This window comes from Ceratotherium simum, chromosome 4, assembly GCF_057802395.1.
Source record: "Ceratotherium simum simum isolate JZ-2026a chromosome 4, ASM5780239v1, whole genome shotgun sequence".
Classification (NCBI taxonomy): domain Eukaryota; kingdom Metazoa; phylum Chordata; class Mammalia; order Perissodactyla; family Rhinocerotidae; genus Ceratotherium; species Ceratotherium simum.
Genome location: NC_141903.1, coordinates 76,562,513 through 76,581,685, shown reverse-complemented (window position 1 = coordinate 76,581,685; position 19,173 = coordinate 76,562,513).

Genomic DNA, 19,173 nt, shown 5'->3' with positions numbered 1-19,173 from the left:
CATATTCTTATAACCTAAGTAAATGCAATAAATGGATAATCATGAACTTAATTTTATTTTACTACAGACATGCTGAAACACAAATGGAATAGTTTTCAATATGGGAGTTTTCATTATTTATCTATATCAGCAGCCTGAAAAGAATGGTCTTATTTTTACCTATTTTAGGTAAAGATTTTATTCTACTTTTTGGTAGAAAAATTACTAATTTCAATTTTTTTCTAGTTCCCTTAATTTTAGAATCTAATCCTCTAAATATAAACAGTATTCAAAAGAGAGAGGGTGGCATTTAGATAGCTATACATGCTAATATCAAGTACAGTATGAATGAAAAATAAAATTATGAAGATTGTATATGTTCATTCAATAATGAGCTTGCCTTATTCTCATTTTCCCATACTTAAAATAATTTAAAGATACAATGTAATCTAATTAAATAAAGCATTTTTATGGCTACTGATAGCATATTCAAAGTAGAATTTTTTTCTATGTTAAAATTTTAGGAAGCTAAAATAGGAAATATAATTGGAGCAATTTTTTATTTAACCTATTTGTTAAGTTTTTACCACACACTAATGTCTAGATAATGGACTTAAATCTTATTGTGTTAAATAAGGATACTTGACAGGTATTTGTCACTGTGACTTTTTTCAGCTTGACAATTGAAGCAACCTCGCAGAACTGCCCCCCAAGAAAACCCCTGGCTGCAATCTCTGACATTAGAACTCCCTGCAGTCTTTATCTTGGACCTTTGAGACTCGAAGCTGCCACATTACCTGAACTATGGTCAGTTATGTACCAATCAGTTTTATTCACTAGGGATCAAGCTGAGACCGAGTGAGTAGCTTTCTATCCTTCTGAAATTAATAGCCACCTTGGCAAGAGTTGTTTATCTTTTTCTGTTATTTTAATTGATGAAGGCTTATTGGATCTCGGGAGAACTATAAGTGACTGAAGCTAGTTGGTTGAGAATAGTAGATTGAACCACTAAAATTTTAGCCCTTTAATTCCCCCCTCCCCTTGGTTCCTAAAAGGAGTTGAACAGTTAAAACTGTCTAGTTCTTTTTTTTCAATATGTAGTTTTTCATGTATAGCACCATGTTGATTTTGTTCTTATATGAACCAATGATCTAAACATTGCTTAAATTTATTTGTTAAATATATCATAAAATTAGAATGATTTAATTTCTTAATCTACACTGGGCTGGGATAGGTAGGAGGAAGAATTTCTCCTGGAATACTGAGTTACCTTTGTAAATCTCAATCCTGTAACTAAATTTTGAAATGACGTTTACCAAGTCTTGCACTTTTGTAATAGCCATGACAAATATTTTATTTGGAAGAAAAATGCTTTTTTGAAATGTTATTTTTTTATTAGTACTTTTACATATGTCAAGATGTGCTAATTATTGGGTGACCTGGTGGCCATGAACTCATAACTTCAATCTTCTTTTCTAGAAGAGAGAAGGCCCCCTTCAGCCAAGAGCAATTCTCTAGTCAAGGGGTCAGCTGTGAGCTGTTAGCAGCCAACACTTATAGTGGCTGATAGATGGATGCACCTGCCTGGAAAAGGGAATCTGTGTGGAGCATCATAGAGTCTGAAGCTGTCAGAAAGGAATAAAATCAATACTTCCAAAATCATGGAATGTCATATAAGGTAGATCTCAGAAAAATTCTAAATTAATAGGATTAATTAAAATTTGGATAGTTTTCAGATAAATCCAAAAGTGCTATTCTATACAGTGAGTAATCATTGTTAATCACTGGTTTAGTATATCATAGTCAATTAAGAGTGAAGTTTGGATAAGTGAAAAAAAATCATAAACGTTTTTATGGGAAACTGTAATAATCTTACTCTTTAAGATTATCTTCTGGAAGGATGACTTTCACTGGAGGGTCTGTTGGCCATAAAGACTAAATATGACCTATTACTATCATTCTATATGTATTATATTGGCATTCATTCATTCATATATTTGGTAAACATTTATTGAGAACATACTATGTAACAGGCACTATGCTAAAGATATAATGAAAAAGTTTAGTCAAGGAGATGATTTGTGTGGGTCACTTGTCTGATCTTTCAGACCCCTCTCTGATAGTTACTAAAGGAAAGAAGACGTGATAAGAACCATGGAATGGGTGGCATACGTTCGCGTTTGGATAGTTGAGTTTCTGGTGGAACTTTCTAGGAGAGATGTCAAGTAGGCTTTTCTTCATGGAGTTTTGTAGTTCAGGTACATGGTTTGGTCTAATAAGGCAAATTTGAAAATCTTTAGCATAGAGAGAGTAATGGATCAGGCAACCGTATAATTTATTGTCTAAGCCAGAACACTTTTGAAAGTGAAGGAGGTGTTATCAACAATCATACTGAAACAACAAGCAATTGAGAATGTCCTAGAAACATAAGGAAATATAATCACTCCAGCAAGGAAAGAAACCTTGGATTTGAATTAAAACTATCACCAATTCCTTTGCAGAGATTTCACCAGTGGAGATTGGCATCGTTGTGGATTAACATTGCTATATGTAAGTCACTGTTATCGACAACCCATTTAAGTAGGAAAAAAACACCAACATAACAACATTGCTTTAAACTGAAATTATAAACCCCTCCGTTTTGTCAGGGAGAAAAAATATCACAGGGTTATTGTTTAGAAAGTTTTGTTCAGCTTTTTTACTGTTGGAAGAGTCTGTATAATTATAACCACAGAAGGTGAAATCATGTTTAGAGTGGATGTGTTGTTCTTTGTGGCTGCTCAGCACCCTTTGACCATCCTTGTTCTCCTTGCCTTTGATACATGCCTTCCCAGGCTTCCTCACGACCATGTGATAGTCTGGGCTAAAGTAGAAAGTTGTTAGAGCCTGCTGGGAAGCCTGTTGCTTTCAGCGGTGAAAGTGACAGTTGAGACTGACACTCTTCTTGCCCCTTGTCCACCTTTGAATGTAGAACTGATGCCTGAGCTATAATAGCAGTCTTGCATCCATGAAGGAAAGGCCAAAAATTAAATATAGTGGACCTGAATTATTGAGCTAGTTGAACATTATTCAGTGTCAACAGCTATTTCTTTTTCTTTGTGAGAAAAATTAACTCCTCTTATTTAAGATACTGTTTATGAGTTTTTCTACATATTTGCAGCAGAAACACTTTAAAATGATTCAAAGAATCAGGAGGTGATTATTAAACAATTATCCAAGAAACTTTCTTCCAGAAAAGTTTTTCAGCATGGTGACGGCCACTGAGCTCATTATCATGAATTTTATGTTCATCTATAGTAAAACCTTACCAGTAAGTGATAACTTCAAAAAATTCAGTTAGGTAAAATGGACGTGGGATCATGTTTTCGCAAGAGTAGTGACATGATTGGGACAAATTTGTCTACTAAATTAGTCAGGAGTTTCCCAGGTGCTTCTGAGTGGTTCAGATCTGCTCTGGTCATGGTTTGGCACCATTCTGATTTGAATATTATTGGAGGCTGTTAATGGTTCTGTGAGAGTGATTCACAAAATGAAACATAATGTGTGATTTGCTGTCCCATTCCAAAGTGGGTAAAGAGGATATTGTAGATGCAGGGATCTACTGCCTACCTCCTTACTTCCCAAGAAGAGGCTGCCAGCTCTTCTTGCCGTGTGCAAGCCTCACTTTCTCCTGTACAGATCCCTCTCCAAACCAGAATATTGGAAATTTAGCCTTCAGCTGTTTGGGAATATATGCTTGATGGGAGATGAGAACCAAGATTCAATCCAATTTTATGTAAAATCACCTTGTCATGGAGCTTTATAGGGGGTTTCATTGTACTGCATATCTATACTTCAAAAACCTGTGTTCTTTGCAGCACTAATAGCTACTCATGAAAACTGTCCTCCCTGAAAGATAAGGGGTATATGGCACTCACCTGACCCATATCAGAAGTACTGAAGCTGTGGGCTGGCTGGTAAGTTTGACAACAAAGAACACTCTCTCAGCTCTGTGCCTTTCCATGCAGGCTACAGTAAGAAATCTTCATTAGTGTCTTAGCTCTAACTGCCTTAGATTTTTTCCTAAGAAACTGATTAAGCCGAATCTTGGTTTAATTTCCTACTTCAGTTTTTTCTAAACTGGATTCTACAGTCCTGTGCTTAGTTAGATAAATTTGGAAAAGGTAAAAGTTAAAAATTTTATTTTACTGTTAGACTACTCAGAACTGACATTCCTGAACCTTTAAGGTTAGTAACATAGATGTCTTAGACTCATTTGATCACCCAACTCTTTTCTTCTGGACAATGTTGTGGGACCGTTGTCTCATAAAACACACATGGGATTTTGTCAAGTTCATGTGATCAAGTTAGAGGCGTTTCATTCTGGGAACAAGGTTCTGTTTGTGTTCGAGGTGTTTCTTTTTTTGTGCTGCCTGTCTAAGTATTGGGTGTTTTCTTTTTCCATTTCCGTTTCCAGTCCAAATACATTTTTGTATTTGAGGACTAGTGTCAGAGTAATCTCATGATATGAACTGGATTGTGAGAATGGGAGATACCCTGCCCCGTTGGAGGAGTCTGGAGAAGCAATCTGCAGACCCATGGGCTACATGTACAATATGGCACATTATCTGATTGAAAAATGAAAAACTCAATAATGAGCTTTAGAGCTGGAAGATACTTAGATATCTATTTCACTCTTCTTAGTTTACAAATGAGAAAATTAGTGCTTTTAAAAGTAGAATGGCCTACTCTTGATTAGCAGCCAGTTAGTGGAAGAAATAGAATTTAAATCTTTAGCAAAATAATATAGTTTTTTCCCACTACACTATGCTTTCTCACAATCCTTGGAATACAGTAGTGACTTAATAAATGTTTTTAAATGAATAAATGGTTAAATTAACATAAATAACTGCACGTTTTCTCTGAAGCTTCCTCTCTATGTCTCTCTTCAGAATCTATAGAATCTTTCACCTAGAGTTTTTTTAAAGCTTATTCTTTTAAACCTTAATTCTTCTGATACATAAATTAATTTTTCATCCATTTTTTTTAACAATCATAAACATCAATAATTTTCCCAGAATTCTTCCTCAGTTATCCATAAAGGAAATGAGGAAAAAACTTTGTAGTATGGGTGCTTGAAAACAAAGATAAAAGTAAGACTTATAAGTTATTCCTTGCAAAAGATTTCCCGTTCATGCTTCACATCATTTCCTGCAAATCAATGCTAAAAGTGGCTTTCATCACTTACGGATGTACCATGATAGCCAAATGTGTTCATGGTAGACACTTCTCTGTGTCTTTAATTTGTGAAGTAGCAGGGGCCTCTGAACCACCGAACCCACACTTCCCCATTATGGTCTTTCATTATTGCATTTTCTGGGAACGTGTAGCATACTCTGACGTCTTGTATTATATTTGAGACCAGGACATGGATTCAATCAGAATCCCCAAGTCCCACATTTTATACCAACCATTCCCCCAAATTTGAATTAGGAGACACAGATGTGTGAATATGAAGACATATATACATGCAAATTGTACATTTGTATATCCAACAGACATACAGGAAAGACCATAAATATAAGCAGACAAAACCACATCAATAATGTGACCGTTGTGGTGGATATAATGCCCTTAGTAATCTAAGACGTCAGAGAGAGTTAGCCTAAGCTGGCAGAAGGAGGAAGAAAGGAGCTACTATACATTCTTTAATGATCTGCTTCTGAAGGTAGTGGGGAAACATTCCAGAAGAATAAATGGAATACCATTAATTCTCTTCGTATGGAGTATAGTATGGCTATGGATTTCTTCTTAACAAATAGTTCCCATTTCTCCCTGCTGTTTCATATTCATTTGTGTCACATACTATGCCTCACCCCAGTGTTCTGATTACTGAAATTCATGGGTCAACTCATTTGTGTAAATAGTTTAATTTCTCTTGATGACCTGCTGTGTTAAAGATAAGAGTATATTTTGCCAGCTTTTTCCTGGTACTGGTTTTTATTTTCACATTTTTACAATTAAATGTGGTGTTCATTTTGTTAAAGAAAGGAAAATTTCATGAATTATATGAAATAACCTATACCGTCAGGGTAATCTTATAAACAGAGAAAATGTTGGCTGAAATGATATAATTTAATGTGGCTTGAAAAATGTTCTGTCTTAAAACAGCTATTATTTTCTGTTTATTTTGGATGTGTGTGTGCGCGTGCGCGCACACGTGTGTGCATGCTCAAATTAGTCATTAGAAGCATTTTTCTTCTTCGTGTGGTCTTCTTTAAAATGGAAAACTTTAAAGAACAGTAAAATGTTGAGCCTTTGATACCGTAGTATCAATAAACTTATTAAGCATTTTCCTCAGTCGAGGAAAATGAAATAGAAATATTGAGTTTAGAGACAACACAGGAAGATTTTGTTAACTACTAAAATCTTAAATAAGACAACAGTGGAATTGGAGAAAATGAAGCTATACTTAATAGTCCCAAATTGTATTTATGAGGCCATTTGATATATCTTGAGGATCCCATTAATAGTAGGAAATGGTTGTACAAATATGGAGGTGGGTTAAGTAGAGCCTTTATGACTTAATTGTTAGAAGTATATTAATTTAATAGATGCAAAGTCAATAGCACTTGAAATACCATTTAAGTCAGGTCACCCTTTAGTCTTATATTCTGCACTTGATGCACTTGATGCTCAATAGGTTGAATCAAAAATGATTTTCCAAGTGACTTGACAGTGGTCAGATTTCTTTTATAATCGGGTGCCAAGACGATTATGCACACATCACATTTACAGAGGCCTTCCTCTCAAGCAGTAATTTCTATAATGCTGGTTAAAAAAAAAGAAACTAGACAAGAAGTGATTTTTGAGTACAGGTTCTCAAAAAATGTACAAAGCTGGAATGTAATTACAGGCTGTATTATTAACTCAAAGGCTGGCATTATTTCAGCATAAAAAAATAACAGTTATGGGAATGAGGAACCCCTTTTTTTAATCGTGAAAGAGCTTCTGTATGGATATTATGAGGGATTTTCCCGAGCCTTATTCTTAAACAGATTACACTATTCAAAGTCTCAAAGAATCAAAATCGTGCTCAGCTGGGGCAGTCAATGTGCAGTCTAAACATGTGACAGATGCAGAGAAAACTTCAAAGATGCCATTACAAATGCCTGTGGAGATATTTAAGGAGCCAGATGCTACTGTTTCATGTCTTCTGCAGCTCTGAATGCGTCCTGTGATCACCTTCCAAAGAGGAGGTGTGGTTCAATCTGGTGAGGAACAGAACGCCACCTAATCTTTCTGTTGTTGTTTGCGTACACTGTATGGCTGCGGAGTGAGGGGCTGGGATGAGTGACTCTAACAGGGAGGACATGTACATGAATTTGCTATTCCTTATAAAAACACGAAGGCACAATTGCAAGGAAATATGTATACGATTTATTCTGTGAAAGCTCTCCCATCTAAAAAGCATGATTTATAGATGTGTATTGCCATTAAAGCACTTTTGTGTTTAACTTTTGCCATCTATTTAGACACTAAAAGAGGTAATAAATATATTCATTATTGTTAATGTTTATTTCCCATTTTGTTTTGGTGTTGAGAAATAAATTACTTGGGACAACATGTTATTAAGTGCATGTTTCATTTTCATCACTACTGCACTCTGGAGAAGAACCTAATATTTTGAGATAAAATGAAGTACCAGGTAAATACAAATGTAGTGAGATTTAGCTAAAAATCTAAAAATGCCACCTGCTTTTATCTCATATGGATTCCTTTATTTTTAGTTTTCTTCTCCATTACAGGCTATGTAAGAGAGTTCGTTTTATCTCAACTTTTAAGAACACAATTTCATAGGCTTATTATTCCCAATGGCATAAAGGGAAATAAAGACAACTTCTAGGAAATATGTAATATAGCAAATAAAACAAACTGGAAAATTTTAGTCATTGTGTAACGTTTGAGCAATTTTTTTATTGAAAAACTGATTCTGCCCAAGTTTATTCTTTTTATTATATATATGATGAACCCTAGCTTATCCTCTATTAAATCAAACCTACAGAGAGATTGTTTTAATAATTTTTGAATTGAAATTTGTGGCATATTATAAAAAACAAAACTCATATACATAATTATTTACATGAAAAGGGATGGCTATAAGTGGAAAATAAATAGCAAAGGGTATTTTTCTTTCTAATGTAAACATCTGGCAATAATCCTTGCTTACACAATTAATGGGCATTTAATTGGCAATGATCAGTTTATTGCTGCAATATGAAGTGAATGTTTCCCCAGGAACAAACAGCTGTTGCAAGAATTTCACAGTGATTTAGCAAACACCAGGTGATGGCTGTGTCTAGAAAGAAGTGTTCTGTCTCTCAGCAAATCACAGTGCATCAGAAAAAAACGAACTCAGTTAAAAGTAGCTTAGCTGGAGCGATCCAATTGTCACTGCCATTAAAATCTATCTAAAAAGCGAACTTCATAAAACAACAGATTATTTACGTTAGCTATTATCCATGCTGCAAATGTAAAGAAAGAAATAATTTCTTCAAGAAGCAAATAATGAGTTGGCATGACATTAATCTACCTAAAAGTGGTGCTTTACGTCTCGTTTTAGAGACAGAATGGTTGATGAAACATTTTTTGTATTCTAATATTTTATCCTTTTAAAAGTCTTAGAAAATTTGATAGCTATGATTCTAGTTTTTTGATTAAAAAGTTATGGAAGTCATTCAATGGCTACTGACAATTATATTTTTTCTTAATAGATTTTATTCAACTATCTAAAATTAAATGTACCACTTTTTAATTTGCATTGCTTGTGAGCTGCTTTCCCATTAAGTTTTAAATAAAAAGTTTTTCATTTTTCATTATGCACTCTTATTACTAATTTAATAAAATGATAATAACTATGCAAACTTTCTGTTACTACTCAGCTTTTGGCATAGATTAAATTATACATTTTAAATGTAGCACACTGGCAGACACTGTTATTTCATAAAGCTGAGTTTCATTAGTGAAGAAAGTAATTTTGCTTCAGCAAAAAAATGCTTTTATTTACTATACTATTTAGTATTAGCTCATGCTAGAGTCTAGGAACAATGAACTCAAATGAACAAAGCATCAAGGGCCAATTTATAGAACAATGCTTTTATTTTTTCGTGTATGCATTCTGCAATAATTCATCTCCATGACAAAAGCAGACAATCAATCATCTTCTATTGTGCCTTTCTCAATAAAATTACCATTCTTGATGTAACAAAAGAAAGCTGCCTAAGTAACAGGAACAGTTTTACATGCTCAAATCAATAAATTGACCATACTTCAAAAAACCTTTACCTATTAATATGACAATGCAGTGTTATGTTTAACTTATCCATATTAATATTAAATTATTGTTAAGTAGCATTTTTCTTCTTTTTCATTCAAGAAAACAATAAGAAATAAGAAAGCATGTTAAAGGAATGTTTTCAAGTGTCTCAGTGACAAAACTTTGTAGTATGTGTTGACATGCTACCATTTTATAACTGTGTGTAAGCTGAAATACACCACATTTTAGAAATAAAAATCTCTATATTTATAAGTCCTAAAATCATATGGAATCTATATATTCTTACAAAGTGTATTATAATATCATGTAAAAATAGCAGATTTAAGGTGATCCTATAATATATGGTATCGTTCTGAAAGTGAGATATTTATATGGTAGTATTTGTTAAATATATAAACACACACATATTTCAAAAAGTTGAAATCTGTAAATGTCATGTGAAATGTAAAGGAAACTTAAGTTCAAAAGTTAAGTGTACGTTTCCATACAAGAAATTTGAGGAATGAATATATAAATACGGATATAGCTACATACACATTCTAAATAACTAGCTGTTTTATTTTCAATTAGAAGAATAAAAATTTAACATGAAAAAAGTAAAAGTTTTTAGAAGTTTTCTAGCCAATGTAGAGTGCAATACTGAGATATGTCTTTCATTTTCTGACAGTTTATGTATATAACACTATTTTTGGTCCTAAATTTCTCTCACAGAGATCAAATGGAATTACAGCAAAATTCTTAGGTTAAAATATGAATAGTTTCTATATAACCTGCTAGAGTAACAGGATTAATTTAGGCTAACAACATTCATGTCATTAACCACTCCAAAATTCAGATGACTTTAGAACCTCTGAAGACTTTCTTTAATTGTATTTTTTTTTCTGAATTAATGAGGCCAAGCCATAACATGTTTCAAGAAAATGAAATCCTTTGTTACCGAAATGCAAATGCAGTGGCTTAGCATCTAAGATACTATACAGTATAGATGACTATGAGAATAGTTTCATAAAAGTATACATGACATCACAAAAATTCATAATTCACAATAATTTATGCACAAATTATTTTATTAAATCCTGACTATTTTATGCTCATAATAGTAGTTGCTTATGAATTTACAGTATGTTCATGAGCTATACCATGTCATGAGAATGACAGTCTAAATTTGACAGTGAAAGAAACAAAGAACCATATTTTATTGGATATTATTTTTTTAACTTCATAGTAATTTTACTTTGAAAAATTGCAATAAAAATACTCCTATAACTGAAAGTTTAAAGTAAACATTAGTGAATGTTCTACTGCATTCTATCATAAATTAAATGTTTTAATGGAAATATTATTAGGTGAAAATTAACTTTAAACCATTGCTTATCTTGTTTCCCTTTCCTTTCCCCTTGAATTGGTTAACTTACCTTGATTTAGTTCCCAGTCAATGTGATGTAATGAGTTATCTACTGAGAGAGATTTATGGATGATCAACTCTTATTAAGGAATCTTGCTTACTTATATGTTACTCTTACTCAATTCAAAGGAACCAATTTCAGGGAAAACTAGAAAGTTTTATGTTGGATATTTGTTTTTGTTTTACTATCTTTAGCTATAGTTGCTGAAGAAAGAAAAAGCAGAAGATATAATTCAATAAGAAATCACAATGTTGTTTATCATACCATGACAACAATATTGCTGAATTTTCTTGAACTATTACTTATCTTCACAGAGAATCTATGCCTGGATCAAGGTTTGGTCTTTGCTCCTATGTCTCAAGAAACTTAACAACTCTACTGGTCAATTATACTCTCTTGTGGCCATCACAGCCCCTCTTCCTTGTACTCCTCTCTCTCCTCCTCTCCCTGTCTTTCTCTCCTTTCTCCTCATTCTTCCCTAAGAGTGCCGGATGGATTAAAGTGTAATGAATAACATCCTCAAGATTTCATTACAGCCTTCACTTTGGAGGCAGAATTCAGGGCCCAGGAAATACCCGAGTGCGTGTCTTTCATTCATCCTGGGACTTTGTTGTATTTTGTTTAAATTTGTAACCATTACTATCTCTCAAGGCCCTTGATTTCTTTCTCTTATGTTTGGCAATATTTTTAACAACAGCCAAAACTGAAGAAACTAAAGCCACCTATGTTTGCAGGTACATAAACCCAGAGTATTCTTCTCAAAATTTGAAGATTTTTAAATTTCTTTTTACTCTTTTAACAACCTTATTCAAAGTGCTATGGTGCTTCTTTTTATTTTTGTTTTTAGCTGCACAGCTACTGTATCTTTCTCGTGCCTGGTCAATCTGTCCTTGGTAATAAGAAATTGGTCTGAGACAATGTATTTTTAAAAGAACTTTGGCAGAGAATATAAGTCAAAATCACAATTATTAGAGAGAAACCTAGGCTGACCTTTTCAACAAGTTGATGTACGCCAATGAGATGACTATTGCAGTGGTTCTCACACTTCAGTGTGCATCCAAACCATCTGGAGGGCTTGTTAGACAGCAGTTCACTGGGCCCCACCTCCAGAATTTCTGATTCTGAAACTAGTAATGGGGCAGGTGGCAGAGAATTTGCATTTTAACAAATTACAAAGTTTGCTGATTCTGATGATCTGGGGACATTTTAGAACTACTGCTGTGTTAAGCCAGAATATATTTCAAATTTTATGATTTTGAACCCAATAATATGGTGGATATATCATATCAATTTGGACTTTTTTTTGAATATGATTTAATAATTTTCCAAAGACCACATTATTTCATATAGTATGGACTGCATGCTGAACATGTTGATTTTTTTCACATGACTGTATTTTTTTAGAGCAGTTTTAGGTTCATAGAAAAATTGAGAGGAAGGTACAGAGATTTCCCATAGACTCCCTGCCTCCACATATGCATAGCTTACCTCATTATCAATATCCCCTACCAGAGTGGTACATTTATTACAATTGATGAAGCTATATTACACATCGTAATCATCCAAAGTCCAGAATTTACATCAGGGTTCAGTCTCGATGTTGTACATTCTAGGGGTTTAGACAAATGTATCATTACATGTATCCATCATTACAGTATCATAAAGAGCAGTTTCACTGCCCTACGATTCCTCTGTGTTCCATTAAATCATCCCCCCCAACACTGGCAACCAGTGATTTTTTTACTGGCTCTATAGTTTTATCTTTTCCAGAATATCATATAGTTGGAATCATAGCATGTAGCCTTTTCAGATTAGTGTCTTTCACTTAGTAATATGCACTTAGGGGTCTTTTCAAGATTTGATAGCTTTTTCTTTTTAGTACTGAATAATATTCTGTTGTCTGCATGTACCACAGTTTATCTGTTTACCTACCAAAGGACATCTTGGTTGCTTCCAAGTTTCGGCAGTTATGAATAAAGCTGCTATAAACATCTGTGTGCAGGTTTTTGTGTGGACATAAGTTTTTAACTCCTTTGGATAAATACCAAGGAGCGGGATTGCTGGATCATTTGGTAAGAGTATGTTTAGTTTTGTAAAAAACCATCAAATTGTCTTCCAAAGTGGCTGTTCCATTTTGTGTTCCCATCAATGATGTATGAGAGTGCCTGTTGATTCACATCCTTGCCAGCATTTAGTGTTTCTGATTTTGGCCATTTTAATAGGTGTGTAGTGGTATCTCATTATTTTAATTTGTGTTTCCCTGATGACATACGATGTGGAGCATCTTTTCATATGCTTCTTTACCATCTATTTTTCTTCTTTGTTGAGTTGTCTGTTAAAGTCTTTGGCCCATTTTTTAATTAGGTTGTTTGTTTTTTATTATTAAGTTTTAAGAGTTCTTTTCATATTTTGGATAATAGTCCTTGATAATATTTGTCTTTTGCAAATATTTTCTCCCAGTCTGTGGCTTATCTTCTCATTCTCTTGACTCACTATGTTTTTGACTCATGCAGTTGGTGTCATAGGCTGATGTCATCAAATCCTAAGATTATTTCACAAAGCTGCATATTTTTCCCAGATGTTGCTTTTAGAGATTAAAGTTATTCATAAGCCAAAGTTGTCAATGGTCTAAAGAGAAATTTCTTTTTATACTTGTACTTTGACAAAATGAATATTTCTAATACCTTGACCCGTCTACTTTTTTTCTTAGAATTAAAACTTCCTGCCTTCACTTGCTTTGCTATCCAATGTAGACTACAGCCTATCACTTCAATCATTCTTTTGCCAGTTACCCCTCGTTTCCATTTCTGTTTGCTCTTCAAAATTCTAACTCTAAATCAATCCAATTGTCCATCTTTCCTTAGACTATACCTGGGCTGCTGAGTGCTGATGGAAAAAAAAACACACTGCATGACCACCATAAATCCATGATCTCTAACCTCAACCCAATCCTCATTGCTGTCTGGCAGCCCTCCTTCTTCAGTTGGTTCTCTTCTCTATTGACCATATCTATTTTGAAACTTCTCTTCCTTCAAACTTTTTAGTCATCTACGTCATTATTTACACTTTGCAAATGGTTTTAATTCCTGATTTACAGATAAAATGCTAGAAATTAGATAAAAACCTGTCTTGCCACCAAATCCACCCCCACCCCCAACAAGGAGCCAGGGCAGGACCCTCATTCCTAAAGCAAAGACCTCTTTCAATACTCTGGAGACAGCTGTTAATAAGAACATCATTTCCTCTGTTAGTCCCTATTCCAACTGTATCTTTTATCTTTTCCTCTCCACTTCCTTCTTCATACCAGCGTCAAAAACGTGCTCAAGTCTCTTCCAGTTTTTCCATGTTTTCCTCTAGACACCAACCTCTCTCATCTTTCTCTGGCACACTCTTTGAATGATTTGCCTCTTCTCACTGTCACCGCCCCTAATCTATTCAGTTATCAGTTTATGGTCAACGACTTTCTTCTAGAAATAAATATTCTCTTCCCTTAGCTTCTCCTACTTTTTTTTTCACTCTATCCATTCTTCAAATACTATTCTGGCTTCACAAATCACAGTGATTTTATCTACACCCAGTCTTTGTTATACCTCCAAGTGCAGCCTCCACACTGGTCTCCTTCCTAAATTCAAACCTATATATCCAACTGCCAGCAGGAGATCCTCTCCTGGAAGTCCTACACTTACCTCAAACCCAGTATTACCCAAATCAAACCTATCACCTTCTTCCCTGATACGTGCTTCTTATCATACGGATTTTTTTGTGTGTGTGTGTGAGGAAGATCAGCCCTGAGCTAACATCCAATGCCAATCCTCCTTTTTCTACTGAGGAAGACGGGCCCTGGGCTAACATCTGTGCCCATCTTCTTCCACTTTATATGGGACTCCACCACAGCATGGCCTGGCAAGCGGTGCGTCGGTGTGCACCGGAGATCTAAACCCGGGCCACCAGTAGCTGAACGCATGCACTTAACTGCTACCCCATGGGGCCGGCCCTCCAATGTGGATTTTTAATTCTATGAAAAAGCAGGATGATACAATACATAATATTCTACTTGGACTCAGCAGTGTCACCTTACTACTGTGTGACTTGGTGTACGTCACACCACTGAATCTCTGTTTCTTCTCTATAAAATCAGAATGACAAGGTGACAATGCATACATTGTAGGAGCACGATGAGCTACATATGATGTAATGTATGTGAAATGCTTCAACTAAAATACAAAGGTCTATATAATGTAAGAATAATAATAATAATCTCATCCAAGAAGATGAAAATTAAATAAGCATAGTTGGTCAATCATCTCTCACGGGGATATTATTTGTCCCAACAAGAGGGCACATTTATTTATTTTTTCTATTTGTATGTAAAATGCCCCTTTTTGGTGATCTTAACATTTTTTTGAAAGGCTGATTATTCTGGGCTTTCGTATATCTCATGTGTTTATTAGAGGACCGATCACTTTGTAAGTATCTTTCTTTTTTCTCTTTTATTGGCGAGTGAGGGGTGGGCTTATATGTTACTGCAGCTCTTTTTGCTTTTGTTTTTTTAATTTATTCTCTTCTTGTAAAAGTTATCTTGAAATTTTAGATACCTCCATTTTCTTCAAAGCAGTATTATATTGTTTGTATTGTGAGAATTTTATGAGTTGTTCATCACTCTTAAGCCAACTTCTCTTTTATTAAATCATCAAGTCTTTTATGTGAACTTTTTGAAATTTGCTTTTCCCAAAGACTATAGCTCAAATTCTACTTTGTCAAATTGATTATCACAAACTCTAACAAAACCTGGCCATTTAATTTGAAATTTTATATCACTTTTGATCCAAAGATTAATTTTTGCTGATCAGAATTTGGTGTGGAAATAGGTACTTTGTTGTTTGGTGTACCTTCTGCAAAAAGAAAAAGTCCAAACTTTGAAAGATGCTGAGTTGAAACAATGAGATGTCTCACACTTCTGCAATGATTGAAGATGCATGTCACCATCGAGACTGTCATTTTGCATATATTTGGTGTTTTCCATTTGTAATGGCATCATTATTTTTTTCCCTGCCATGCATTCACTCCCAGATGAGTACATAGAATCTACAGATTTTGCTTTTTATGCAACTCTTTTGGAACCATACAGCTTATTTACATAACAGGAATTAAACTTGCAAAAGTATGAGCAAAAAAACAAGTAATTTATCATGTTACAGTTAATCTGCTTTTATCAAAGTATTTCAGTTTGCACTCTATCAGTACCAACTTTCACTGGTTTAGAAATAGAGGACATAAAATTTCCTTGCCTATGCTGATGTTTAAAAATATTTTATAGTTATTTTGTTTTTACAAAGCAATACAAATTTATTGCAAAATATTTAAACATTACAGAAAGGGATGAAGTAAAAAAAATCCTCAATAATCCCATTTCTCAGAGAGAGCTTCCAATATGTATCTCTGTCCCAAATTGTATCTATATACTAACAAGTGTTCTGTACAAAAAGCAATAGATTATCTTATTATATATATGGATAGACATCTTGCTTGTTTCACTTAATCTCATGAATCTTTTCTGTTTCAGTCGATATAGTTTTGCCTCACTTTTTAATAGCTGCATAATATTCCAATATGTGGATGAATCATACCTTATCTAATTAGCATACACTTAGATCATTTCCAATATTTTATTACTAAATACAAAATTGTAATTAACATCTTTGTACACATATTTTTCCATGCTTATGTGAATATTTTTGTAGAACCAATTTCTACAGAAAAATCAAAGGGAATACACATTGAAAATTTTGTTTGATATTGCTAAATTGCCTTCAAAGACGATTGTTCTATTTTACATGCCAACTAACAATGTATAATCTCTTTACTGCATCTTCATCAATTCTGAACATTATCACTGTCTGCGTGTGTCCATTCTGATAAGTAAAAACAACCCTAGGGTTGTTTTAAATTTTTTGCATTTAGAAAATCTTGTATTCTTTAAATGGTTTTTTTTGCCCTTTGCACTCTTCTCTTTTTTTTTAACTTGGCTCTTTCTTATTTAGGTGTAATATAACTGTTAGAGTTAGAAGTAGTATAAGTTTAAGTGGTAATATATATTTCAGATATTTTTCCATTTGTTTTTTTTTTAATTTAAAATTGATCTACAGAATTTTAGACCAATTTACAAAATTTTTTTTTCTATTTCTATTTTTTAATTTTTATTGAGGTAACATTGGTTTATAATATTATATAAATTTCAGGTGTACATCTTTATGTTTAGACTTCTGTATAGACTACATTGTGTTCACCACCAAAGTCTAATTGCCGTCTGTCACTGTACAAATGTCCCCCTTTGGCCATTTCACCCTCCCTTTCACCCCCTCTTCCCCTCTGGTAGCCACCAATCTGTTCTCTGTATCTACGTGTTTGTTTGTTGTTGTTGTCTTATCTTCCACATATGAATGAAATCGTATGATATTTGTCTTTCTCTGTCTGACTTATTTTGCTTAGCATAATATCCTCAAGTTTTATCCTTGTTGTTGCTAATGGCAAGATTTCCTCATTTTTATGGCTGAGTAGTATTCCTTTATATATGTCTTCTTTTTCCACTCATCATCAATGGACACTTAGGTTTTTTCCAAGTCTTGGCTATTGTAAAGAATGCTGCAGTTAACATGGGGGGCATATACATTTTCAAATTAGTGTTTTTGTGTTCTTTGGATGAATACCCAGAAATGGATTAGCTGGATCTTATGGTAGTTCTATTTTCAATTTTTTGAGGAATCTCCTTACTGCTTTCCATAGCATCTGCATCAATTTAAATTCCCACCAGTGGAGTATGAGGGTTCCCTTTTCTCCACATCCTCTCCAACATGTGTTATTTGTTGTTTTTTTAATAATAGCCATTCTAATAGCTGTGATGTGGTATCTCATTGCATCACAAAATGTCTATAGGCAAATGGTCTATAGTTTACAAGCTAGGCTTATAAAGGCCTTTTTAATTCCAGTTACTGTCTCCTTCATTTTTGATAATTTTAACTATAATTGTAGAGGAGTTTTAATTGTTTTAATGTAATATAAACAATGTCTTTTTAAAATTTAATAGAATATGCAAAATTATTTTTATTTTGTCTTACATAAATTATTTTTTCAAATACTTAACAAATATGATTGCTTTAGGAAAAGGGCATCTGACTTGCTTAAATAAGAAAAAAAGCTAACGTATATTCAAGACACATACACAGCTAGGCCCTATGGTTAAACACGAGTAGTGCCAACAGGAAAGCAAAAACCAAATTACAAGCTAAGAAGATATTTGAAAATAAGAACTATAAGGAGAAGTTAATAGACTTAAACTACTAATTTTGGAGATGGAGAGTAAACTATATCTTAATGGCCTTTGTTAAAACAATAGGATCAGCAGCAGTTAACAATTTACTTCTACCCAACGATCATTGAACAGAAAGGTTTGAACCGAAAAAAGGGGAGAGGGTTTGATTAAATATTGGTACATATTTTCTGACAGTGAGAATTATTAAACATTGAAATGAGTTGCTTTGGAAGTCAATAAAGATGAGATAGATTCCACTAGTCCTGGAGGATCCTAACAGATGAGATCGCATACGGCAATCATGTGGCACCTTTCATTATTTTATCATAGCTCTGAAAATTTATCTGAAAATATCTCAAACACCAAATGTAGATTCATATTCTTGGAAATATTCTGAAGGTTTAATTAGTCTTCAAATAAACAGGAAGCTATCTAACTCCCAAATGGTTTCTCCATTTTTCAGTTTATCTTTACTCCAATTCATCATAAAAACTACTCAGATAAAAGATCCCAATCTTTGACTGGGATCAAGTTAGACCCATGCTTAAGGACAATCTGAGATGGCTGAGTCTGGATCTTTAGATCCTCGATTATCTGATCCCAAAACACTGTTCGTACCCTTTCTCCACCTCCACTTCTTCATGAATAGTAAGTGCAGCTAAACCTCGCTCTTCGTTTATTCACAAACTGTGAATTTCACAAAGTCTGTAAATTACCCCCCTCCTTTTCTTCCCATCTATCTATATGTCTGTTGTCTAACTGTGTACGTGCCACTCCCATGACCTGTAACGTTTTTTCCATCTCTGTCTATAAAAGTTTCACTCATTGTTCATATATTACATCCCAGGAAGTTTTCCTTTCTCGTCAGATGAGGGCTCAATATGCAGCTATCATTTGTTTCTATCTTTATTTCTACCTCTAGACTGTAAACTCCACAAATCCAGTGTCTCTTTTGTTTTAATCACTATGTTCTCTAAGGGGCATTGGTTGTTTTCACATAGTACGAGGATTCTGCAAATTTGTCTAACGATAAGAATCACAATTAAGGATTCAGGTCCCTGGGCTCAGCCTCAGCATCAGGATCCTGAGGCGTGGTGGTAGGGAATTTCATCAGAAGGAAAGTTTGGAAATCACTAACATTTAAGTACTTAATAAAAGATTGT